Source organism: Bufo gargarizans, chromosome 6 (assembly GCF_014858855.1).
Source record: "Bufo gargarizans isolate SCDJY-AF-19 chromosome 6, ASM1485885v1, whole genome shotgun sequence".
NCBI classification, from domain to species: domain Eukaryota; kingdom Metazoa; phylum Chordata; class Amphibia; order Anura; family Bufonidae; genus Bufo; species Bufo gargarizans.
In genome coordinates, this window is record NC_058085.1 from 25,682,363 (window position 1) to 25,710,255 (window position 27,893).

The following is a 27,893-nucleotide window of genomic DNA, read 5'->3' on the forward strand; positions in this document are numbered from 1 at the left end:
CTGTCCATAAAATGGCTGCTGATGGAGGGTCATGTGACCAGGCAAATTACTCACTACACCTGCCATAATCTATCAAAATTTCAAGTGCAGATGGCAGATATGGTGCATTTGAGTGGAGAAGGCTGAGTGATGTGTCTGGAGTTATTTTTGCTTGGTCACATGACCCTCCATCAGCGGCCGTCTTAGTGACAGATCTCCTGTGTGGACAGCACAGAAGATTTGCACAACAAGGTGACACAACTTATGAAATATAGCAAATGTCACATAAAATCAACAAAGGCTAAATTAGTAAGTGTCATATAATCATCTTACATGCACATTGGTCAACAATAACCAGAAAGTTGGCTAAAATCAAAATTAGGGCGAGCACTCAGCACTTGGCACCAATTGGTTGTGGATAAAATATTTATTAAATCACAATAATAACGCGTATATTAGAAATGTAAACTAAAAACTACCAATAAAATACATAACAATTCACATATATAAGAAACTGTTACTAAAATCCGAAATCACTGGTATAAATATAATCAATCTGGGCAGTTAATGGCAAAATTGCATATCAAATTTCCATGTGCACTTTGAAATAGTTCATAAATATCGCTCCAGTGTTAGTGATGAGCGAATAAGTCAGGCCGTGCAAATGTAGCCAATCTGGGTAGTTAGTAACAAAAAGTGCGCTTCAATTTTCATGCGCAACTCAGAACAGTTCACGGATATCACTCCAATGTTAATAATAAGCAGGCGAATCAAGCCGTTCCTGTGTAAACACGTACTTTGGTATCTTAGGTAACGATGGTTTAATCAAGTACCGTGTAGACTTTGCAAGATACAAATGTGATGTTCCTACCTTCCACTCCGAACCATACGAACGCCTCTGTGAGCGTGTTGAATAATTCAGCGGCAGAGAGCAGCTCCGGCGTCTAGCTTGTAGCTATTGTGATGTACTGTTCTCTGATCTCGCAGGATTTCGCGGAGTTTCGGAGGAGGTTTACGTCCTGAATAATACACAGGATTCTGTGCTCGGCGTCTCGATAGTTCAAATTCTTCTGCTTATATTAATACTTGCATGGCCATGCATAGGTTGCGGAGATTTCTTTCACAGGTGTGTGCCCAGACGCGTTTCGGGAACTCTATCCCTTCGTCAGTGGTACACCAACACCTGTGTTTCTCCGTTTCTCCGCATAAAAAGCGGAGAAACACAGGTGTTGGTGTACCACTGACGAAGGGATAGAGTTCCCGAAACGCGTCTGGGCACACACCTGTGAAAGAAATCTCCGCAACCTATGCATGGCCATGCAAGTATTAATATAAGCAGAAGAATTTGAACTATCGAGACGCCGAGCACAGAATCCTGTGTATTATTCAGGACGTATACCTCCTCCGAAACTCCGCGAAATCCCGCGAGATCAGAGAACAGTACATCACAATAGCTACAAGCTAGACGCCGGAGCTGCTCTCTGCCGCTGAATTATTCAACACGCTCACAGAGGCGTTCGTATGGTTCGGAGTGGAAGGTAGGAACATCACATTTGTATCTTGCAAAGTCTACACGGTACTTGATTAAACCATCGTTACCTAAGATACCAAAGTACGTGTTTACACAGGAACGGCTTGATTCGCCTGCTTATTATTAACATTGGAGTGATATCCGTGAACTGTTCTGAGTTGCGCATGAAAATTGAAGCGCACTTTTTGTTACTAACTACCCAGATTGGCTACATTTGCACGGCCTGACTTATTCGCTCATCACTAACACTGGAGCGATATTTATGAACTATTTCAAAGTGCACATGGAAATTTGATATGCAATTTTGTCATTAACTGCCCAGATTGATTATATTTATACCAGTGATTTCGGATTTTAGTAACCGTTTCTTATATATGTGAATTGTTATGTATTTTATTGGTAGTTTTTAGTTTACATTTCTAATATACGCGTTATTATTGTGATTTAATAAATATTTTATCCACAACCAATTGGTGCCAAGTGCTGAGTGCTCGCCCTAATTTTGATTTTAGCCATTTTTCATTACCAGAGGAGGGGTGTTCCTCTTTACTGGGCTAGTAGCACCTGATCCAGAACCCTGCCTGAGGTGAGCCACCATTTTGAGTCTACAGATTAATAACCAGAAAGTGTCCAACCCCTTTATGTTGCTGCTGATGGAGCTGGTGATCCTCCTGTCCCCCTTCCCCCAGCAGTCATGGCAGTGGAGTGTGAGCTTAGAGGGTCCCCCGGGTCAGACCTTTGTGAGGATGGGCAATGGGGCACATAGGCAGCGACCAACCAACTACATAGGATGTCTTGATAGTAGTTACGTTTATCATTCCTCAGCAGGTGTAAAAAGGCCTTCATTTTGGCCTGGTAGTGAGGGTCTAACATGGTGGAGAACCAGTAGTCATCCCTCTTCTGAATGGTGATAATGCAGTTGTCACTACGCAAGCAACTCAGCATGTATCTGGCCATTTGCACAAGGGAATCAGAGGGACTCCCTGCCTCCATCTCCACTGCATACTGCCACGGTCTGTCGGGGTCATCTGCCTGGTCATCCACATCACCCTCCAGCTCCTCGTGTTCCTCTCCTGTCACTTGGGGAGATAAACAATCTACTGTATTTCTTTATACAATTCCTGTGCCTTAATGTCCTCTACCTCATCCTTCTCCTCCACCAGTTCAGCCCCCACAGGGCTCAGGTGACCGTAAAATGTAAGCACCACATCTCCTGTCCCCACGCAAGCCAGATTAATGAGCATCTGCTTCAGGATGTCAAGGAGTGGAATGGCATCATTCACCCCATAGTCCTGGCGATTATCAAATAAAGTGGTCTCCTCAAAGGGGCTAAGCAAACGGCAAGTGTCACGCATGAGCTGCCACTGGGTAACATCGAAGTTACAAAGGGGAGTGCCCCTGTCCGCTTGCATCATAAGAAATCATTGACACCTTTTTTCTACTCGTATAGTCAGTCCAACATGTAGAGGGTGGAGTTCCAACATGTGGAAAAGTTGCATATGAGGCGATGTTGGGAAACACTATTCTGCCTTTGCAGCTCAAGAAGGGCGTGTTTTGTATTGTAAAAGTTGCTGAAGTGCATGAAGTTTCTTGGCCATTTTCAAGACGTCTTGCAGTTAGGTGGAAGACCTCAGGAACCGTGTTACAACCAGATTAAAGATGTGCGCCATGAAGGGTGCATGGGTCAGCCCTCCTTGATGCAGGACCAATAGAATGTTCTTCCTGTTATCGGTGACTATGGTTCCGATATTCAGTTGGCGAGAATCCGATTTCTTGGTTGATAACATGCAGCAGTTCCTCCCCGACGTCACTTTGTTCGCCCGGCTGGCCAGGTGCAGAGCAGCCTGACACCACCATGCTCTGCATAGGTGGTATGCGGAACTTACACTCCAACCTGTGCCTAAGAGGACATTGGTGCCGGAATCACAGCTTGAGAACGCGGAGGCGGCATTGTCATCACCTGGCCAAGTTGTTGGTGTATCTAGGCTGGAACCACATTTATCCAGTGGGCTGTAAAGGATGTATATTGTCCTTGACTATAGTTACAGCATCACACATCAGCGCTGCCATGAACTGTACCAGACACGACAGGCTCAAGGACTGGCCCACCTTATGCTGTATGTATGTATGCAGGGCTGCTACAGCTTTTTTTTGAGAAATTGTGATGGCATGGGACTCTTCACCTTGGCTTGGCATAAGCCGTCAGTTCTTTAAAATGTGCTGAGTCAACCACATGGAAAGGGAGGGACTGTAGTACAAGTAACTTGGCTAGGAGCTTGTTCAGCTTCTGTGCTGTTGGATGAGTGCACTCATACTGTTGTCTTTTTGCAATTGCCTCGGTGATCAATTGCTGACGAAACGCGTGACTCATCAGCATCAGAACCAGTAGACGATTGGAAGGAAACACTGTTCCCTTCTGCTGAGGTGGTGGACCCCTGACTGCTGGAGAAGGTGTACGGGCTGCTGGGAGATGCATGAGGCTGTACCACTACATTAGCACCATGGTTTTTAGTGACGCTCTATGTGTCGACGCAGGGCTGTGGTGACAACATTGGCACCCTGGTCGAGCTTCACCTTCTGCCCACAGATCCTACATATGGCTATACGGACGTCCTCTGGTGACCTAACCTGAGCACGTTTGGCTCCAGATCTCACACTGCTGCCACTCTGCCTCTGTCTCAAGGACACGCTGGCATTCTCACTCCCTGATGAGGCTTCCCCCTCTTCACCTGGCTCCCATGTGCGATTGGCTACATCATCACTACTTTCTACTCATTACTTATGGCACCCTCACCAGTCTCATGGCCGCATCCTTGACCGCTCGCAACATCTGCTCCCACTCAACTGTCATTGTCACTGTAATGACCGGCAACACGCACAGGGAGGAAAACAGGGAAAGCCCTGCCCAAGGGAGAGGGAAAGGTGGTGACCCCTAACTCACCTTGCAGCTGGCACCTGCCTGCCCTGACGTCCCTAGACGGGTTCCTCACCCGTGCGGCGATCACGTGCCTAAACCCTGGCTTTCCCTGAAATGAGCCCTAGATAATGAACGGGCCGGTGGGATCGCTAGTCCGCACCACTGCACTAAGAGGGAAACACCAGGGAGAGGACAGACAAACACAGACAAACACAAACACCCAGGTGGACGGCAACAATTGTCCACAAAGGTCCAACAGGGATCCGGAGGGTAGCGTTCTAAGGCAACACTCAGAGAACGCAGCAACACAGCTCCAGTGGGTCAGAATAGATGTCCAGGCAGGAAGCTCTATATCTGGCAACCAGAGAAGTGTGAGAGGGGAATATAAGGAGGATTGGGAGTGCTGGACAAGGAACAGCTGAGAGAAGGAGCTACGGATCCCTGAGTGAGCCAAAAGGGTTTGTAAAGCAAACCCAGAAAGCTACAATAAGGAAACTTCCCTATCTGACATAGAGCGTGCAGCCAACCGCTGCGACCTCCTGACCCCGGGTACAACGGAGTCAGGCGTGGCTCTTGACACCCTCGTGACAGTCACTACTTGCATGCCTACAGGAGGAAACAGCAGACTTCTCCTCCAAATCTGGACTGGGCAGTACCTGCTGACTGTCCTCAGTAATATCTTCCTCGCTAAAAAGCGGAGCAGAGCCGGCGGCATACATTGCTTGCCTGGCATAAGGAGCAGCAAAAGAAAGAGGCAGGTTCAGGACAGGTGAGGGCACAGAGCTTGTTCCTGGGTCATGCCACCTAACTGTGGTGCAAGAAGAACCCACCCCCTCCTGGCTGTGGGTATCTGATGTCAGTTGAGATGATGTTGAAGACTGAGTCAACCATTCCAGGACAGCGGGAATGAACGTCAAAACGCAACTGCTGGATGACTGTGGCAGCTCTCGCCTGTTGCTGTGGTTGCTGCTACCACTCCCCATTCTTCTTCTGCTGTTACTTTTGCCGGCCCTTTAGAGGGCCCTGGCACCTCGCTTTTGGACATTCCTAAAAAACGGGAGGTGCGTTGCACAGACCAAACGCCTTTACTAGATACTGTTCATTAGGCTGAGTTCATATCAGTGTTCAGCCTTTCTGTTCTCCTACTCCATTTAGGAGCAGGAGAACGAAAAGGACAGATTCGACACATAACTGAGCTGAACGGAGCCTACGGACCCCATAGACTATATTGGGGTCCATTAGGTTTCTGCTCAGAAGATGATTTTGGAGCGGAGACAAAAGTTGCGCGCGCAAGACTTCTGTCTCCGCTTCAAAAATCTTCCTCTGAGCGGAAACCATAGGCTTCCTCTAAGCGGGGTCCATAGGCTCCGTTCGGCTCAGTTTGTGCCAAATCCATTCTTTCCGTTCTCCTGCTCCTATAACGGAGCAGGAGAACGGAAAGGCTGAACGCGGATGTGAACTTAGCCTAACGGGTACTGAATGCCATTTTCCACTCATCGCCTTCACGGATACGAATTAAATTGTAGGCTCCATGCAGATCCAATTTAGAGAATATCCTGGCACCCCAGAATAAGAAATTCAGAAATCAAAGACAAAGTGTGATTTTGTTTATTCCACGATAATCAAGGCAAGGACAAAAAGATCCATCTATATTTTTTTACAAAAAAGAAGCCAGCCCCAGCCAGATATATGGACTTGCGATTTAACCTTCTTTCCAGATTCTCCTTGATGTAGTCATCCATTGCTTGAGATTCAGGTGAGAGGAGATACACCCTACCACGAGGAGCCAGGCATCCGATCAAAGGGGAAATCGTATGGATGATGAGGGGGAAGAGTCTCTGCTCCTTTTTTTATTGAAGACATACGCAAACTGATTGTATACAATAGGTAGGTCTTCTAACTTTGCAGGTGGTTGGGAGTGAACTTTTGGCTGTACAAAGGTCAGGCACTTGCCCTGGCACAACTGTTCCTAGCGGATTATCTCTCCTGATTTCCATTCCAGGATAGGTTCATGGACACAGTGCCAGGGCAGCCCCAACATGACAGGGTGAGACAGTTCCAAAAGTACATACAGGGAAATCTCCGCAGAATGTAGAACTCCAACTTGAAGATCTAGAGGCTCAGTGTCATATAACACAGATTCGGATAGGGTTTTGCAGTTGAACTGGGATTCGATAATGATCCACCACAGCCTGGTGCAGAACGTTTTCTGCTAAACCAGTCAATGGAGGCTGTCACAGAAAACCTAGCATTACCAAATGACAGTAAAACAGAGCTTTTCAGAGATAAACTATCTTCAATTAGGGTCACCTCTACTAATGACCCAATGCACTGGAGTCCTGACTTCCCAGGACAGTTGTGGACATGATGGCTTCAACCACCAGAGTATAGGCAAAGACCAGCAGAGACGGTGCCATCTTTCCTCATCTGACAGCCTAATGTGATTCACCTGCATGGGTTTAGGAACAGCAAACACAGAAGACGGAACCACCCAGGGCTTAAGTGTTCTGGCAGAAGACTCTCTGAGGGATTCATGGGATCTTTCAGACAGACGGATGTCAAATCTAGTAGCCAGAGTCACTAAGGCTTCCAAAGCAGATGGAATCTCTTTTCCCTCCAAGTACATCCTTGATTTTGCCATTAAGGCCTCCCCAGAAGGTAGCAAAGGGAGCGTTTTCATTCCAGGACAGTTAGAGGATAAGGTACGGAATTGAATGGCATATTGTCTAACAGAGCGTGCACCTTGACCAGATGCACGGGAGAGCTGAGGAAACAGATAAGAGACAATTTGCGAAATGAGTCCAGAAATAGAGAAATATTGTTAGTGATGGGACTGGCCCTCTCCCAGATAGGATTTGCCCATGCCAAGGACTTTCCTTCTAGATGGGAAATAATAAATACCACTTTAGCACATTCAGAAGGAAATTGGTAACATAAAAGTTCAAAAAGGATGATGCACAGTTTCAGGAATCCTCTGCATGACATGGGATCTCCATTGTAGTGACAAGACAGAGAAAAATGTTGACCATCATTAGGATGAGCAGTAATAGTCACAGGAGTAGTGGCAGATGAGACCATAGGAGTATGTGGAGGTTGAATAGTCGCAGAAAAGGAATCCAGATGAGCAGTCACACGCTGAAGATAAGATGTTAGTTGCTTTTCAATGGTACGCTGTTGTTGCAGCTCACATAGGACTTTGGCCATGTCAGGTTATGAGTCAGCAGAATCCATGGCCTGAGCATACTGTTACGACCAGTGGGTGGGACCCGATGGTCAAACCAGAGATATTGTGGATTCTCTGTGTCAACCTAGGGATGGCAGCCACTAACCCCTAGGGTGTTATTCAGCACTCTCCCAGGAGACAAGACAGAACTCATCAAGACAGAAACTGAACCACTACCTACACTGAGTCAGACAACAGGTAACACTCAAATAGCTCAAGTTACGGTTAGAACCGCAGTTAGTGTGAACTGAGGCCAATAGCAGACACGTGGTGAGAAGTGGTATTTTGCAGAGAGGACTAGAGTAATGGTAGCAGATGATAATGATGATGGTTGTCAGAGACAGAAGCTGAAGCGTGGTCAGAGACAAGCCAGAGAAGCCGGTACTAGGTAGGAGTGCGGTGCAGAGGATCAGACAGGTTCAGTGTACAGGGAGCTTTCAAAATATGGGAAAGGGAACTTAATGATCAGAACCTAGCCAAATAAATGAGAGAAGGTCTCGATTTAGTTAGACGAGCTATGTATAATGAGAAATGGAGAGAGACACAGCTTAGGATAATGCATAGGGGGACTTACGCCTTAAATTTATCATACCGTGATGCCCCAGCGCATTACCTGAGGCACTGCCCTAAATGTGACCTTTCTAAGGCAGGTCTCTTACATGCTTTGTGGGATTGCCCGAGGGTACAACCTCTGTGGCAACGGGCGGTGGAAACCGTTGAAGAGATATGGGATGAAACTCTGGCACTAACACCACAGCACTGCATCTTCCATTTCATACCGAAAGAGGAGGAATAGGGGATGGTGGTATCGACGGGGAAGATACATATCCTACTTATGTCAGTCAAGAAGTCACTCCTACGGCGCTGGTTGCAAACGGAGGCACCGACTTGGGAAGAGGTTATAGGGACTATGAAAAATGTTATACCTAGAAAGACTGGAAATAGAACGGGACAAAGAAAGGTTGATAGAGAAATACATCAAGAAATGGAGGGCATTTATTGAGACTAATTTATCAAAAGATGAAATCCGGGAACTTATGGCCCCTTTCAAAGCAACGAAATGGTATCTTGAGTCGCAAACTGCGAACAAACTGGGGAAATTGGCAGGATGAAAAAGTAAGGGGTGAGGGTTATGGTGAAGGGATGGTGTACTGTACTGCACGGGGGAGAAAAGGTCGCGTTCGAAGAGGGGATTGGTGTTCACGCGGTTATGATGGAGTTGGGAGGTGGGAAGAGTTTGATTGTTATTGGGGTGGATAAAACTTAAAATTGGAATTGAGAGTTTTGTACAATGATCAAATGGATTAATGTTTGTCGATATTATTGAAAGCATTGATATTGTATATTGCTCCATGTGTAATATGTATTCTATGTGCGATGGAATCTCAATTCAATAAAAATAATTAAAAAAAATATAATAATCCCTTTGAGCGCCAATAAAAACATGACTCCCTTGCACATTGCATAACACACATAAAACATTATAAAAATGGATTATCTCGGCAAAGGAGAAGTGCTCACTAACACAGATTTAGACAGATTTGTGAACAATATTTGAGAGTAATGGGTCTTTTGTATGTAGAAAATGTTTCAGATCTTTGAGTTCAGCTCATGCAAAATGGGAGCAAAACCGGAAGTGTTGCATTTATATTTCTGTTCAGTGTATATACAGTATATATACAGTATCTCACAAAAGTCAGTCCACCTTTCACATTTCTGAAAATATTTTATTCTATCTTTTCATGGGTCAACCCTGAAGATCTGACACTGTGATACAATGTAGAGTAGTCAGTGTACGGCTTGTATAACGGTGTAAATTTGCTGTGCCCTCAAAATAACTCACCACACAGCCACTAATGTCTAAACTGGCAACAAAGTGAGTGCACCCCTATATGAAAATGGACAAATTGCGCCCAATAGAAAAAAATATTTCCCGAACTCGGGTTCAGTTCCAAGGTACCACTTGGAATCAAACCTGAGTTCGGGAAATGTTTTTTTTACAGTAGAAATTAATTTATGAAGTTATTGCTGTCACCGCCACTTCTGTGAGAAGGTCTGACAGACGTCCTTTTCTACCTCTTGCATGGTGTTCTTTGTTTTGGTTTCACTTTATCATCTCATTTCCTTCTCCCAGGTGTCACCTATTTAGACTAATCCTCTTTCCTTTATATTCCCTCCCATACGGCCTCACTTTGCGGTTTATACTACTTCCTAGATTGAAGTGTTCACTGCTGGAGACTTCTGCTGTTGCTTGTTCAGATAAGTCCTTTCATGTATTGTGTTTCCTTGCTGGCTTGATTCTAAGTGACCCTGACTCCCTCCGTATGAAGTGCAGGGAGTCGGTGGTCGTGTCCCCTCACTATTATAGGGTTTTCAGTTGTCACACAGTCTAGGTACGTGGGCATGCAATCGTCTACCTCTGAGACCCTTGTATGTGCTTAGCAGTCAGGGAGAGCTCTTATGGTTTTATAGGGGTCATCTATATGCTCCTTAGTTTGGGATCAAGCCAGTCGGACGTTTATTCATAACTTCCAGCTATCTGCAACATCATCCGTGACAATTGCGTGAAGTCTCGCAAGGTTTCTCAAAGCTATAACTTCGGCTCATCGGAGCCAATACATTCTAATACTGTACTGAGCGCCTGCTCCGTACAGTATTAGAACAAAGTTTTATGCAAATCGACTTTGAATGTTTAATCCAAAGTCGATTTGCGCATCCATAATACAGATTGTACTGAAAACTACATTTTCTGATAGTCTGTCCGATCAGGGTGGTGTAGAGAGAGAAGAGTAGAGGACCTAGGACTGAACCCTGATGAACGCCAACACCGAGAGATAAGAAGAAGCAGAGCCAGCAAGTGATACATTAAAGGAGCGATCAGAGAGAAAGGAAGAGAACCAGGAGAGAGCAGTGTCCTCAAGGCCAATTGAGTGGAGCATGGTAAGAAGGAGTTCATGGTCTACCGTATCAAATGCTGCAGCGAGATCAAGAAGAATTAGTAGAGAATAGTCGCCATTCCTGTTTGCTGTCAGGAGATCAGTAGACATTTTAGTAAAGGCAGTTTCTGTAGAGTGGAGAGAGGGAAAGGCAGATTGAAAAAAGTAGAAGAGAGTAAAAGAGATGTTCCAGAAGTTTAGAAATGAAGGGGAGGTTAGAGACAGGTTGGTAGTGAGCGGCACATGTTTGAAAGAGGATGGGAAGCGAGAGAGAGAGAGGTTATATATTGTAGTAAGGCGGGTAATGACAGCCGGGGAGAGGGACTGGAGAAGGTGTGAGGGGATAGGATCACTGCTACAGGTGGTGGGTCGAGAAGCAGAGAGAAGCCCAAAGACTTCTTCATCTGTTATAGCGTCAACAGAGGAGAGAGAGCACATGGAAGTGTGGGAGGGAGGAGGATCGAAATTGGTTGGGGACTGGGAAATTATTTCCTGCCGGATGTAACCTTGTCCCTGAAGTAGGTGGCCAGATCATCAACGCAGGTCATATCTTCTCTTCATGATGCAGCCGCTGTCTTCTAGAACTCCACAAGCTCTCACCCCTGCGTCTCACACGGAGCAGAACCCAACAAATCCATCCCCAGCCCCGACACAAACCAAACTGAAAAGCTGAGGCTTCCAGAGTCCAGAACGAAGCCGGAAGAAATCCCACCCAAAGAAGACTTCATGGCCTACAGAGAAGCAGCTTCATGTCCGCTCACAGCAGGACTTCTTCCCTTCTATTACGTCCTCTCTGTCCCACAACCCCAAATAATTATTTCATACCTTCCCCTCCCTCTGCCCCCTGTACCCCGTCTGACACCCCTCATCTCAGCTGAGGACTATGCCTCTTATCTCTAAACCATCGGCAGCGTTAGATGAAGCTCGGAGCCGCCGTCCTCTCAGCCTCTCTACGTTACTACTCGCTGCTCTTCCCACATAACCTGCTTTACCGCTGTCACTGAGGACAACCTTCCCGCCTTCTCCCCCTCCCCCGTCACACTAATCACCGCTTTACCTCCCCGAGCCGGTCCTGCCTCCGATCACAATCTGTCCGACATTTCCGCCGTTCTCCAGCGTCGCCCGATGCGTTTTTCTAATCTACAAAGACTAAAATCTCATCTTTGAAATTCAGCCAATGATACAAGACTGAGACAAGGGAACTTATCTCCTGTCCACTGATTGTGGGGTCCATCCGCTGGGGGCCCCTGCCAGTCAGGAGAACGGGGCCCATGTTCCCCCATTGGAGCAGCAGACAAGCTCCGATCAACTACAGAGACAATCCCCAGCGATAAGACACAGCGCGGCCATTTATGTGCTAACACTAGGAACAACAGAAGAGAAGGTTATTTCTCCTTTTCCCCCACAGCGGAAATCCTACATCTGCCCCGACATAAGGTATCGCTGACATCATTTCTACTAACTGATATGGAGAAAAGGGACAGAGTTACCCCTAAACATCTCCTGAGCGCACACAGAGCCCCGATACCAGCAGATTACATCGCCGGCTCTGCTACATGGACATGACAAAGACTCAGCTGTAGTAACTGAACATTACACATACACAGCTCTGCTACATGGACATGACAGAGACTCAGCTGTAGTAACTGAACATTACACATACACAGCTCTGCTACATGGACATGACAGAGACTCAGCTGTAGTAACTGAACATTACACATACACAGCTCTGCTACATGGACATGACAAAGACTCCGCTGTAGTAACTGAACATTACACATACACAGCTCTGCTACATGGACATGACAGAGACTCAGCTGTAGTAACTGAACATCACACATACACAGCTCTGCTACATGGACATGACAGAGACTCCGCTGTAGTAACTGAACATCACACATACACAGCTCTGCTACATGGACATGACAGAGACTCAGCTGTAGTAACTGAACATTACACATACACAGCTCTGCTACATGGACATGACAAAGATTCAGCTGTAGTAACTGAACATTACACATACACAGCTCTGCTACATGGACATGACAAAGACTCAGCTGTAGTAACTGAACATTACACATACACAGCTCTGCTACATGGACATGACAGAGACTCCGCTGTAGTAAATGAACATCACACATACACAGCTCTGCTACATGGACATGACAGAGACTCAGCTGTAGTAACTGAACACCACACATACACAGCTCTGCTACATGGACATGACAGAGACTCAGCTGTAGTAACTGAACATCACACATACACAGCTCTGCTACATGGACATGACAGAGACTCCGCTGTAGTAACAGAACATTACACATACACAGCTCTGCTACATGGACATGACAGAGACTCCGCTGTAGTAACTGAACATTACACATACACAGCTCTGCTACATGGACATGACAGAGACTCAGCTGTAGTCACTGAACATTACACATACACAGCTCTGCTACATGGACATGACAGAGACTCAGCTGTAGTAACTGAACATTACACATACACAGCTCTGCTACATGGACATGACAGAGACTCCGCTGTAGTCACTGAACATTACACATACACAGCTCTGCTACATGGGCATGACAGAGACTCCGCTGTAGTAACTGCACATTACACATACACAGCTCTGCTACATGGACATGACAGAGACTCAGCTGTAGTAACTGAACATTACACATACACAGCTCTGCTACATGGACATGACAGAGACTCCGCTGTAGTAACTCAACATTACACATACACAGCTCTGCTAAATGGACATGACACAGACTCAGCTGTAGTAACTGAACATTACACATACACAGCTCTGCTGCACACACTGATACAAGTCTTTAGAGGCATATTACACATAAACAGCTTGGTTGTATGCACATACAGCTCAACTACACAGACATTACAGGCTTACAGCTCATCTATACAAACATTACAGGCTTACAGCTCTGCTACATACAGACTGGGATTCCACACAGCACAGCCTCACACACAGAGCAGAGAAACCTGGTCATGTGATCTCCATGACTCCGCCCACACCTGACCACATGGTCATGACATCATCACAGGGCCTGTACCGTCTCACGCAGCACAGCCTGACTCCTCCCAGACCTGATCATATTGTCATGACATCATCACAGGTCCTGTACCTTCTCCTGCAGCACAGCCTGACTCCTCCCACACCTGATCACATGGTCACGACATCATCACAGGTCCTGTACCTTCTCCTGCACCACAGCCTGACTCCGCCCACACCTGATCACATGGTCATGACATCATCACAGGTACTCTACCTTCTGCAGCACAGCCTGACTCCTCCCACACCTGATCACATGGTTATGACATCATCACAGGTCCTGTACCTTCTCCTTCAGCACAGCTTGGCTCCGCCCACACCTGATCACATGGTCATGACATCATTACAGGTCCTGTACCTTCTCCTGCAGCACAGCCTGTAGCCCGACTACTGCATGGTGGTAGAAATTACAGCCCAGGAGGCTCCATAGTGAAGGGTTGTCAGAGGAGGACACGCCTGCCCCAGGTAAGTGGAACACTCATCACATCCACACATATAAGGCTCCACAGCCACAGAGATACACAGCTACATCCGCCCTTAACCCTTTAAGGACCTTAGCCCTATTTCACCTTAAAGGGAACCTATCGCCAGGATTTGGGGTATAGAGCTGAGGACATGGGTTGCTAGATGGCCGCTAGCACATCCGCAATACCCAGTCCCCATAGCTCTGTGTGCTTTTATTGTGTCCAAAAAACGATTTGATACATATGCAAATTAAACTGAGATGAGTCCTGTCCCTGAGACGAGTCACGGACAGGACTCATCTCAGGTTAATGTGCATATGTATCAAATCGTTTTTTGGACACAATCAAAGCACACAGAGCTATGGGGACTGGGTATTACGGATGTGCTAGCGGCCATCTAGCAACCCATGTCCTCAGCTCTATACCCAAAATCCCGGTGACCGGTTCCCTTTAAGGACTTGGCTATTTTTGGAAAATCTGATCAGTGTCACTTTAAGTGGTGATAATTTTAAAGCGCATTGACTTATCCTGGCCATTCTGAGACAGTTTTTCTTCACATATTGTACTTCATGACGCTGGTAAAATGAAGTAAAGGAAATACCAAATTTACCCAAAATTTATAAAAAATTGCAAATTTCCAAGTTTCAATTTCTCTACTTCTATAATACATAGTAATACCTCCAAAAATAGTTCTTACTTTACATTCCCCATATGTCTACTTCATGTTTGGATCATTTTGGGAATTACATTTTATTTTTTGGGGATGTTACAAGGCTTAGAAGTTTAGAAGCAAATCTTTTTAAGGACCAGTTCAGATCTAAAGTCACTTTGTGAGGCTTACATAATAGAAACCACCCAAAAATGACCCCATTCTAGAAAATACACCCCTCAAGTATTCAAAACTGATTTTACAAACGTTGTTAACCCTTTAGGTGTTCCACAAGAATTACTGGAAAATAGAGATACAATTTCAAAATGTCACATTTTGGGCAGATTTTCCTTTTTCAATTTTTTTTCCGGTTACAAAGCAAGGGTTAACAGCCAAACCAAACTCAATATTTATGGCCCTGATTCTGTAGTTTACAGAAACACCCCATATGTGGTAGTAAACCGCTGTACGGGCACACGGCAGGGCGCAGAAGGAAAGGAATGCCATACGGTTTTTGGAAGGCAGATTTTGCTGGACTGGTTTTTTGACACCATGTCCCATTTGAAGCCCCCCTGATGCACCCCTAGAGTAGAAACTTCCAAAAAGTGGCCCCATTTTAGAAACTACGGGATAGGGTGGCAGTATTGTTGGTACTAGTTTAGGGTACATATGATTTTTGGTTGCTCTATATTGCACTTTTTGTGAGGCAAGATAACAAGAAATAGCTGTTTTGGCACAGTTTTTATTTTTTGTTATTTACAACATTCATCTGACAGGTTAGATCATGTGATATTTTTATAGACCAGGTTGTCACGGACGCGGCGATACCTAATATGTATACCTTTTTCTTTTTTATTTATGTAAGTTTTACACAATGTTTTCATTTTTGAAGCAAAAAAAATCATGTTTTAGTGTTTCCATAGTCTGAGAGCCATAATTTTTTAAGTTTTTGGGCGATTACCTTGGTTAGGGTATGATTCTTGCGGGATGAGATGACGGTTTGATTGGCACTATTTAGGGGTGCGTGTGACTTTTTGATCGCTTGCTATTACACTTTTTGTGATGTAAGGTAACAAAAAATGGTTTATTTAGCACAGTTTTTAGCTTACATTTTTTACGGTGTTTATCTGAGGGGTTAGGTCATGTGATATGTTTATAGAGCCGGTCAATACGGACGCGGCGATACCTAATATGTATACTTTTTTTTTGCCCTATTTTTTACCAATTTTTTGTAACTTTATTTGGGGAAAATGAAATTTTTGTTTATTTTTACTTGAAACTTAAAATTTTTTGGGGGGAAAACTTTATTTTTTCAACTTTTTTTTTCACTTTATTTTTTGTCCCACTTTGGGACTTGAACTTTTAGGGGTATATTCCTTTACAATGCATTCCAATACTTTTTTTTTTAATGCATTGGCTGTATGAGTAAGACTGTGTGTGTATTAGGCCCCTTTCACACGGGCGAGTATTCCGTGCGGATGCGATGCCTGAGTTGAATGCATTGCACCTGCACTGAATACCGACCCATTCATTTCTATGGGGCTGTTCACATGAGCGGTGATTTTCACGCATCACTTATGAAAATCGCAGCATGCCCTATTTTGTGCGTTTTTCACGTAACGCAGGCCTCATAGAAATAAATGGGGTTGCGTGAAAATCGCAAGCATCCGCAAGCAAGTGCGGATGCGGTGCGATTTTCACGCACGGTTGCTAGGAGACGATCGGGATGGATCTCACAGGCTCTTCACCGGAAGGCAGCACAATGCCTTCCATGCCATTGGGTCCCCCCCACAGCCCCATGGGGGACAAGGTAAAAGCCGCCGACACGGGGGGTCACGGGACCCCCCCGCGCATTTAGCCGAGATGCCTACTGAATGATTTGAGCAGGCACCTTGTTCCGATCACCGCCCGCCGGGCGGCGGTGATCAGAACAACACATGGCGTACTGGTACGTCATGTGTCCTTAAGGACTCGGGAAACATGCCGTACCGGTACGTCATATGTCCCTAAGGGGTTAAGGCCAAGTTCACACTGCAGTTATTTCCTTCAGTTATTGAGCCCAGACCCGCAGTGAAGCGACTCAGAGATCAGGTGTAATGGGAAGATCTGCACTTGTTCTGTGGTTTTCTCCCGCACCAGGTTTTGGCTCACAATAACTGATGGAAATAACTGATCAAATAACTGAAGTGTGAACTCAGCCTAATCTACAAACTCCAGAGAACATGAAGCAGGAGGTAAAGACACAGCTTCTGGGGCAGGACACCAGCCTAAAGATAATAACCTAAAATACCAATCACAAGAGGTTGGTTCTAGTATACAATGCATTTCAAGGGCGGCCTTCCTCAGGTGCAACAAAAGCCAGGAGCAGGGGGCGTTATATAGAAGACATATCCAGGAGATCTCAGAAACGTGGACTGGAGCAGGGGGCGTTATATAGAAGACATATCCAGGAGATCTCAGAGACGTGGACTGAAGGATGGGGGCGTTATATAGAAGACATATCCAGGAGATCTCAGAGACGTGGACTGGAGCAGGGGGCGTTATATAGAAGATATATCCCGGAGATATCAGAGACGTGGACTGGAGGAGGGGGTGTTATATAGAAGACATATCCTGGAGATCTCAGAGATTTGGACTGGAGGAGGGGGCGTTATATAGAAGACGTGTCCAGAAGATCTCAGAGACGTGGACTGGAGTAGGGGCATTATATAGAAGACATATCCAGGAGATCTCAGAGACATGGACTGGAGGAGGGGGTGTTATATAGAAGACATATCCAGGAGATCTCAGCGATGTGGATTGGAGGAGGGGGCGTTATATAGAAGACATATCCAGGAGATCTCAGAGATGTGGACTGGAGGAGGGTGTGTTATATAAAGGACATAACCAGGAGATCTCAGAGACGTGGGCTGGAGGAGGTGTTATATAGAAGACATATCCAGGAGATCTCAGAGACGTGGACTGGAGCAGGGGACGTTATATAGAAGACATATCCAGGAGATCTCAGAGACGTGGACTGGAGAAGGGGGCGTTATATAGAAGACATATCCAGGAGATCTCAGAGATGTGGACTGGAGCAGGGGGCGTTATATAGAAGACATATCCAGGAGATCTCAGAGACGTGGACTGGAGCAGGGGGCGTTATATAGAAGACATATCAAGGAGATCTCAGAGATGTGGACTGGAGCAGGGGGCGTTATATAGAAGACATATCCAGGAGATCTCAGAGACGTGTACTGGAGGAGGGGGCGTTATATAGAAGACATATCCAGGAGATCTCAGAGATGTGGACTGGAGCAGGGGGCGTTATATAGAACACATATCCAGGAGATCTCAGAGACGTGGACTGGAGGAGGGGGCGTTATATAGAAGACATATCCAGGAGATCTCAGAGATGTGGACTGGAGCAGGGGGCGTTATATAGAACACATATCCAGGAGATCTCAGAGACGTGGACTGGAGGAGGGGGCGTTATATAGAAGACATATCCAGGAGATCTCAGAGACGTGGGCTGGAGGAGGTGTTATATAGAAGACATATCCAGGAGATCTCAGAGACATGGACTGGAGAGGGGGCGTTATATAGAAGACATATCCAGGAGATCTCAGAGATGTGGACTGGAGCAGGGGAGGTTATATAGAAGACATATCCCGGAGATCTCAGAGACGTGGACTGGAGGAGGGGGTGTTATATAGAAGACATATCCAGGAGCAGGGGCGTAGCTAAAGGCTCATGGGCCCTGGTGCAAGAGTTCAGCTTGGGCCCCCCTTCCCTTAGTGCTCTGTGGTCAGGGGCAGGGAAGCACATAGCCTTTGTGCTGCCTGAGGTAAAAATTGAAACTACCCTACCATGCCAAATTATTGAACTAACCCCTTCCCTCCAGCCAGAGGTGTAACTTGACCAGCATTTCTATAATACCAGTGTCTTCTTATGCAGCACAAGGGTCTTTGGGCCCCCTCAGGCTCCTGGGCCCGGTAGCGACTGCTACCTCTGCACCCCCTATAGCTACACCCCTGTCCAGGAGATCTCAGAGACATGGACTGGAGGAGGGGGCATTACATAGAAGACATATCTAGGAGATCTCCGAGACGTGGACTGTAGGAGGGGGTGTTATATAGAAGACATATCCTGGAGATCTCAGAGACGTGGACTGGAGCAGGGGGCGTTATATAGAAGACATATCCAGGAGATATCAGAGACGTGGACTGGAGCAGGGGGCGTTATATAGAAGACATATCCCGGAGATCTCAGAGACGTGGACTAGAGCAGGGGACGTTATATAGAAGACATATCCAGGAGATCTCAGAGACGTGGACTGGAGCAGGGGGCGTTATATAGAAGACATATCCAGGAGATCAGAGACGTGGACTGGAGCAGGGGGCGTTATATAGAAGACATATCCAGGAGATCTCAAAGACGTGGACTGGAGCAGGGGGCGTTATATAGAAGACATATCCAGGAGATCTCAGAGACGTGGACTGGAGCAGGGGGCGTTATATGGAAGACATATCCAGGAGATCTCAAAGACGTGGACTGGAGCAGGGGGCGTTATATAGAAGACATATCCAGGAGATCTCAGAGACGTGGACTGGAGCAGGGGGCGTTATATAGAAGACATATCCAGGAGATATCAGAGACGTGGACTGGAGCAGGGGGGGTTATATAGAAGACATATCCAGGAGATATCAGAGACGTGGACTGGAGCAGGGGGCGTTATATAGAAGACATATCCAGGCAGGGCCGTCTTTACCAAGGGGCAAAAGGGGCAGCTGCTCCGGACCCAGTTGCTCCTGGGGGGCCCAAGGCAGCTGCCTCTTGAGCCCTGCTAGCTACTGCCCCGGGTGTCAAGCTGTCTGTGTACTTTAACGTTGTGATTAGAGATGAGCGAACTTCTGTTTTAAGTTCGGCGTCTAAAGTTCGGGGGCGGGTTACCGGAGAATCCCGATCTGGAACCGGATATGGATTCCGACTTCCGTTGTGGTCCGTGGTAGCGGAATCAATAATGGCCGATTATTGATTCCGCTACCACGGACCACAACGGAAGTCGGAATCCATATCCGGTTCCAGATCGGGATTCTCCGGTAACCCGCCCCCGAACTTTAGACGCCGAACTTAAAACAGAAGTTCGCTCATCTCTAGTTGTGATCTAGGACCTTAGATGACATCATCACCATGTGACCAGTAACCTAGCAATTACTGGTCACATGGCTATGAGGTCATCACAGGTCCTAGCAGGAGTGTTGCAGAAGTTAACTGTGGAGCTTTTTTGTGTGAAGATTTCATCAGAAAAAGGTGACAGGGGCTGTTATGTTAATATACTGTAAACTACTGTATAGTTGGGGGCTGTATACTGTGTGGGGGGCTGTATACTGTGTGGGGGGTTGTATACTGTGTGGGGGGTTGTATACTGTGTGGAGGGCTGTATACTGTGTGGGGGCCTGTATACTGTGGGGGGGCTGTATACTGTGGGGGGGGGCTGTATACTGTGTGGGGAGCTGTATACTGTGTGGGGGCCCTATACTGTGTGGGGGCCTTATACTGTGTGGGGGCCTGTATACTGTGTGGGGGGGGGGCTGTATACTGTGTGGGGGGGCTGTATACTGTGTGGGGGTCTGTATACTGTGTGGGGGGTCTGTATACTGTGTGGGGGGCTGTATACTGTGTGGGGGGCTGTATACTGTGTGGGGGGGGCTGTATACTGTGTGGGGGGCTGTATACTGTGTGGGGGGGCTGTATACTGTGTGGGGGGCTGTATACTGTGTGGGGGGCTGTATACTGTGTGTGGGGGGGATGTATACTGTGTGGGGGGCTGTATACTGTGTGGGGGGTCTGTATACTGTGTGGGGGGCTGTATACTGTGGGGGGGGCTGTATACTGTGTGGGGGGGGCTGTATACTGTGTGGGGGGGGCTGTATACTGTGTGGGGGGGGCTGTATACTGTGTGGGGGGGCTGTATACTGTGTGGGGGGGGGGGATGTATACTGTGTGGGGGGGGGGGATGTATACTGTGTGGGGGGCCTGTATAGTGTGGGGGGGCCTGTATAGTGTGGGGGGGCCTGTATAGTGTGGGGGGCCTGTATAGTGTGGGGGGGGCTGTATATTGTGGAGTGCTATACTGCTGTACTGTATACTGTGGGGGTCTGTATACTGTGGGTGCGGTATAGTGTGGAGTGCTATACTGCTGTACTGTATAGTGTGGGGGGCTGTATCGTGTATAGTTTGGGGTGCTGTATACAGTGAGGTGTTGTATACTGTGAGGTGCTGTATACTGTGGGCTGCTATACTGCTCTACTATATACTGTGGGGTACTGTATAGTGTGGGGTGCTATACTGCATACTGTGTGGTGCTGTATACTATAGGGTGCTATACTGCATACTGTGTGGTGCTGTATACTACAGGGTGCTATACTGCATACTGTGGGGTGATGGGGTGCACTGTAACACTAGGGTGAGCCGAGCCCTGGTCTCCTTCCTGCAGAGTGGTGCCCACTTCCAGCCTGAGCCCAGCTGCCCAGAGCACTGATCCTGAGCCGCTGGAGTCTTCAGAACTGGAAGTATTTACAGTCATTCACTGGACTCTACCAGATGTGTGGATTTTTGTGTGTGTGTTGTGGTGGAGGGCGCGATTGCCTGCTAAGGTGTGGGAAGGCGGGATCCAGGGGGCCCAAGTAAATTTTTGCCCAGGGTTCAATCAATATTAAAGATGGCCCTGTATCCAGGAGATCTCAGCGACGTGGACTGGAGCAGGGGACATTATATAGAAGACATATCCAGGAGATCTCAGAGACATGGACTGGAGCAGGGGGCGTTATATAGAAGACATATCCAGGAGATCTCAGAGACGTGGACAGGAGGAGGGGGCGTTATATAGAAGACATATCCAGGAGATCTCAGAGACGTGGACTGGAGCAGGGGACTGGAACGCCCAAAACATAAGAATTCATCCTTTTCTAACAATCACTAAAAACATGACTGGATAAAATGAGTGGCCCTACAAGAAGAGGATCACACCCCCAAGGATATATAAATACAGGACACGAGGCTGAAGTTGGTTTCTTATTCAGAAGTTGCAGTGAGCGTCCCGAGGGGAAATCAGGTAATACAAAATATGGGCACAATATGGGCAGAAAAGTGTGATTTGAAGACTGAAATGGATTCGGGCACTGATCTCACACTGGTGACATACAGAGGTCGGTGCCCGCACCGTATACAGAGGAGTTCAGCCCAAACAGGTTCTGGGCACAAGAACTGGCAGCAAAGTGGACAGACGGACACTGTCACTGATCTCAATAAGTAACTGGTGTTTTTAAAGGGTTAAATGAATATGTGACGGGCTGAACTGAAATGTATATGATGTGGGGCATCACCCTCTGTGTGTTGGCAGTGTGAGATCAGTGGGCGAATTCATTTAACACTGTGGATGTCACTGTTATTAGGGGGGGGGGGGCTGTGGATGTCACTGTTATGGGGGGGGCGCTGTGGATGTCACTGTTATGGGGGGGGCGCTGTGGATGTCACTGTTATGGGGGGGCGCTGTGGATGTCACTGTTATGGGGGGGGCGCTGTGGATGTCACTGTTATGGGGGGGCGCTGTGGATGTCACTGTTATGGGGGGGTGCTGTGGATGTCACTGTTATGGGGGGCCGCTGTGGATGTCACTGTTATGGGGGGGGCGCTGTGGATGTCACTGTTATGGGGGGGCGCTGTGGATGTCACTGTTATGGGGGGGCGCTGTGGATGTCACTGTTATGGGGGGGCGCTGTGGATATCACTGTTATGGGGGGGCGCTGTGGATGTCACTGTTATGGGGGGGCGCTGTGGATGTCACTGTTATGGGGGGGCGCTGTGGATGTCACTGTTATGGGGGGGCGCTGTGGATGTCACTGTTATGGGGGGGCGCTGTGGATGTCACTGTTATGGGGGGCGCTGTGGATGTCACTGTTATGGGGGGGCGCTGTGGATGTCACTGTTATGGGGGGGGCGCTGTGGATGTCACTGTTATGGGGGGCGCTGTGGATATCACTGTTATGGGGGGGCGCTGTGGATGTCACTGTTATGGGTGGGCGCTGTGGATGACACTGTTATGGGGGGGGCGCTGTGGATGTCACTGTTATGGGGGGGGCGCTGTGGATGTCACTGTTATGGGGGGGCGCTGTGGATGTCACTGTTATGGGGGGGCGCTGTGGATGTCACTGTTATGGGGGGGTGCTGTGGATGTCACTGCTATGGGGGGTGCTGTGGATGACACTGTTATGGGGCGGCGGTAATTCTGCTTGTACATGATAAATATAACGGCTCCAGAATGATATAGATAAATAAATAGAGAATTACTAATAACGGAGAAGAAGTGCGCAGGTCTCCAGTGTGAGGCGCTGACGAGACAGAAATCATAGAACGGCGAAAGGAAATTCATAAGTAAAGTGGCTGAAATAAACAATAGTAAAATCACCAACCCATATGACAGACATCTGTAGGGGATGTGTCCTCCCCGACGCACGTTTCAGCTGCTGCCTTCATCTTGGGGTTGGTGCTGCTGTGTGTGAGAAGCCTTTTATATCAGTGTATAATATAATACTCACCACTTATTTATGTGGCGCATGCGCGTACAGGAAGGAAGGTAACCTTGTCCCCGGCACTAAGAGGATACGCAGGGGGAAGTGGGACAGGAAGCAGTGGTCTCGTGCTCACCACGCCAGCACAGGGGAGGAGGAGCCAAGCAGAGTGCAGCGCATGCGCACATGAGGAGGAGTATTAATGCTCCATATTGGAGAAGGGCAGAATGACCTGGGGAAACAGGGAGAGATTCTGGAATTCCTTGGATTTCTTCATTCAATCCCTCCGGTGTCAGAGTCCGCATCCTGACCCTCCAGAAGTCTTCTCCACCGATCAGCCGTGCAGACCCATCTCTACACCATGTAGGTATCAAACCGCCATCTTTATTATGTGTGATGGTGAAATGACGGACAAACTGCGGTTACATTTCCCTGGATTAAACCTTCCAGAAAAAATGTGGAAAAATTCACAGTTTTCAGAATGTTAATTTCTCAGCTTTTCCGGCAGATAGTGATACCTCGTGAACCAGTTATTACTCTTCATCCCCCATATGTCTGCTTTATGTTCCTCATTCTGTAAGTGTCATTTTATGTTTTTTAGAACAGGCTTAGAAGTTTAGAAACAATTCTTATACATTTTAGGTAAATTTCCTAAACTGCTGTTTAAAGGGGTTCTCTGGGCTATTAATATTGATGACCTATCCTCAAGATAAGTCATCAGTATCGGATTGGCGAGGATTCAGCATCCGGCACCCCCGGAGCTCAGCTGTATGAGGAGAAGGCGCGCGCCGTCTCCTGTCCTGCTCGCCGCTGTCGTGTCTATGGCAAGCTGGAAGAGAGACGGGAGACGGCAGGCGCGCACAGCGTGTACCTTCTCTTCATACAGCTGATCGACTGGGGGAGCCGGGTGTCAGACCCCTCCCCGATCTGATATTGATGACCTCCGCTCACCTATGATCTCTTTGCACTGCTGGTTCCTATAGTTCTCCCGTGTGCCGGCACACTTACTTGCGCGTGTGTAGTAGGGATACGGGAACGCCGACTTCTGCTGTTTCAGTGTCCGGAATGGTATGAAGGATACGTTTATTCCTCTCAATAGGTTGGTGCCGCAATTACACTCGATGGATTAATACCGCAGTTACACCAGACGCATTTCCAAACTGTACGTCTTCTTCCTCAGTGGTTGCAATAGTATAAAAATGAGGGACCAATCGCTCCTTATCCGGAGCTGCGCTGATACCAGAACCTGGGCCGGACCGGGTCAGGCTGTATTTGTAGTGTTCTAGTCATTCACAATGCACACCCTGCGGTTTCTTCAGTTGTTCTATAAACCAACAAATGAAACGTACAAATGATGTAGATTATAAAATCCAATATATAGAAAATACAAAACATCCAAGTTGATCAACAAATCATAAAACTGGGAATAAAGAAATCTAGAATAAAATAGACACATGTAGTGTAAAAGGGCTAATGTGGTCTTCATTCCGGGGTGTTAGTTCGCTCTGCAGGTCTGTCTGCATTTTATTTTATATAATTTTTTTTATTCCTAGTTTTATGACTTGTTGATTAGGGATCGACCGATTATCGGTTTTACTGATATTATCGGCCGATATTGAGGATTTTAACTGTTATCGGTATCGGCATTTATTTTGCCGATATTCCGATAACAAATCGGGAACACAGATCGCGCTGCTGTCAGCGCTCTCCGTGTTCCCTCTGCAGCACAGGGGAGAAGGAGCAGTGTCTCCCTCCCCCTGTGCTGCTGCTGCCGCTGCAGCCACTGGGAGGACAGGGAACAAAAGGAGGGGAGGAGCTGTGGCCACTGCGCCACCAATGAAGATAAGTCTCTCATTCATTCATATACAGGAGGCGGGAGCTGGCTGCAGAATCACATAGCCGGTTCCCGACCTCTATGAGCAGTAGCTGCGATCTACGGTAGTTAACCCCTCAGGTGCCACGGATCGCAGAGACCGCTCATAGAGGTCGGGAGCCGGCTATGTGATTCTGCAGCTCCCGCCTCCTGTATATGAATGAATGAGATTTATTTTCATTGGTGGCGCAGTGCGCCCGTGGCCCCCACCCCCACCCCAGTATTAACAACATTGGTGGCGCAGTGCGCCCGCGGCCCCCCAACCCCAGTATTAACTAACATTGGTGGTGCAGTGCGCCCGCGGCCCCCACCCCCACCCCAGTATTAACCACATTGGTGGCGCAGTGCGCCCGCGGCCCCCCCACCCCAGTATTAACTAACATTGGTGGCGCAGTGCGCCCCCCCCCCCCTATTGATCGTTGGTGGCAGTGGCCACAGGATCCCCTCCTCCTCCTCCGATCGGAGTCCCAGCAGTGTAATGCTGGGGCTCCGATCGGTTACCATGGCAGCCAGGACGCTACTGAAGCCCTGGTTGCCATGGTAAGCTCCATGCTGCTGTGTGCACAAAGCACACAGCAGCAGGGACAGTGTGAGCTCCTATTCACCCTGATAGATCTCTATCAGGGTGAATAGGACAAGGGTTCTAGTCCCTAAGGGGGTTAAAAGTTAGTAAAAAAAAAAAAGCAACAAAAAAACCACCAAAATATTAAGTATAAATAAAAAAGAAAGATTTACCAAAAAAAATAAAAAAATACACATTAGCAATAAACATTCATTTTCAGCAGGAATTTTTTATTTATTTTTCAAAAATGAAAATTCACATAATATCGGTATAAATTATCGGCTATCGGACCTAAAAAATCTATATCGGTCGATCCCTATTGTTGATCAGCTTATGTTTTGTATTTTATATATATTGGATTTTATGACATATTTTATGACATATCATGAAACTGCCTTGTTTCGATCCATATAAAAAGAGAGAACACAACACCTACACTTTATTATCTCCTCCGATGTCTCCTCTTATCTCCAGTTATTGTATTTTACATGAGATTTTGAAGGATTTTACATCGTTTCATCTTCTCTCCATTCAGGTTCCTACAATATAGGATCCGCTCAGTGGAGATCTTCTATACAAGATCCTTCTCCTGATTAACCCGACAAGGATGGACAGGGACAAGATGGCGGAGAGAATAATAAATCTCACCCTAGAGATCCTCTTCCGGCTTACTGGAGAGGTGAGAGATTCTGATGATGTCACATTACATCATCTTCTCTATGTTACTAACAGATGGACATGACTGGAGAGGTGAGGGACTCTGGAGATGTATGGAGTGATAGTTATTACTGTGTCTCTCCATAACCAGGACTACACAGTGGTGAAGAAGACCTCTAGTGAGCGATGTCAGGACCCTGTGTCTGAAGGATGGGGAAGAACCCTGAGCCCAATCATGGGGCCTCCACCTCACCCCCTGATACAGGAGGAAATCAATAGAGAGAAGATCCTAGAACTCACCAACAAGATGATTGAGCTGCTGACTGGAGAGGTGACACTGCTGGGAATGCTGGGACATTATACAGGAACGCTATGAAGGGATCTGGGTGATGACTGTATCATTGTGTTGTCAGGTTCCTATAAGGTGTCAGGATGTCACCGTCTATTTCTCCATGGAGGAGTGGGAGTATTTAGAAGGACACAAAGATCTGTACAAGGACGTCATGATGGAGGATCACCGACCCCTCACATCACCAGGTAATAGACATGACTAAATACACATGTCCTCTCATTATCTGTATGTAAGGGATGAATTCAGTCACTGGATGTGTTTCCTACTGTTGGAAATTGGCCACAACAACACAACATGTCTTGAAGCAACTTCTTCCTCAGAAGATTCTTTTGTTTAAGCCTCATTCACACATCAGTGTTTTGTCAGTGATTTCCATCAGTGATTGTGAGCCAGAACCAGGATTTGAGCCTCCACAGACATAAGGTATAGGGGAAGCTCTGTACCTGTTCTGTGTTTAGTCTCACCTGGTTTTGGCTTAAAATCTCTGATGGAAATCTGAAGAGCAGCAAGACCTCATTGAAGTCAATGTAAAATGTAGGCAGATTATGGCATAAGAGGTAAATGGAAGTGAATTACAGCCGTGGTAAAAGGCAGCGCTATGTTATAAGTCCTGGACACCGTCCTTTATACCTCAGAGGACAAAGGAATCATTAATATTTTAATTCCAGTTTTCCGCAGTGTGTCGCTGTACGTAGACTTCAGTGGTTTACACACAGATTCCATCATTATCATACTTATGTCGGATTATTTATGCTGTCTCCGATTAACAGCCTATATTATTTATGTGAATAAATTAGAATCTGTAAAGGAGGAGATTCTAACCTATTCTCATAAATACCAAGCTAAAGAGAGCTCGTGATCTCCGCTAAGTTAGATGACAAAAAGAAGGCAGTGGTAAATCAAAATCTATATTTATTAAATTACAATAATACAGTGCAAACTAATATATAAGAAAATCTGTGACAAATGAAATTCAATCAATGATATGCAAATTTTTAAGCCAGCCCAGGTAATCTAGAGTATATATATATATATATATATATATATATATATATATATATATATATCCACTACAATGCCTTATTATGACAATACCTCCAATTATATTTAAAGCAATTTGATATCTGA

General features: G+C 46.7%; 1 long non-coding RNA gene and 1 pseudogene across 1 annotated transcript; both read left to right on the plus strand.

Moving 5' to 3' along the window:
• Positions 1-27,893, plus strand: part of LOC122940404 — a 254,437-nt pseudogene that overhangs the window by 132,119 nt on the left and 94,425 nt on the right.
• On the plus strand, positions 14,013-26,621 carry LOC122940515. The gene is made up of 3 exons (XR_006390340.1): positions 14,013-14,121; positions 26,292-26,435; positions 26,565-26,621. It is a non-coding gene; the product is annotated as an uncharacterized LOC122940515 (long non-coding RNA).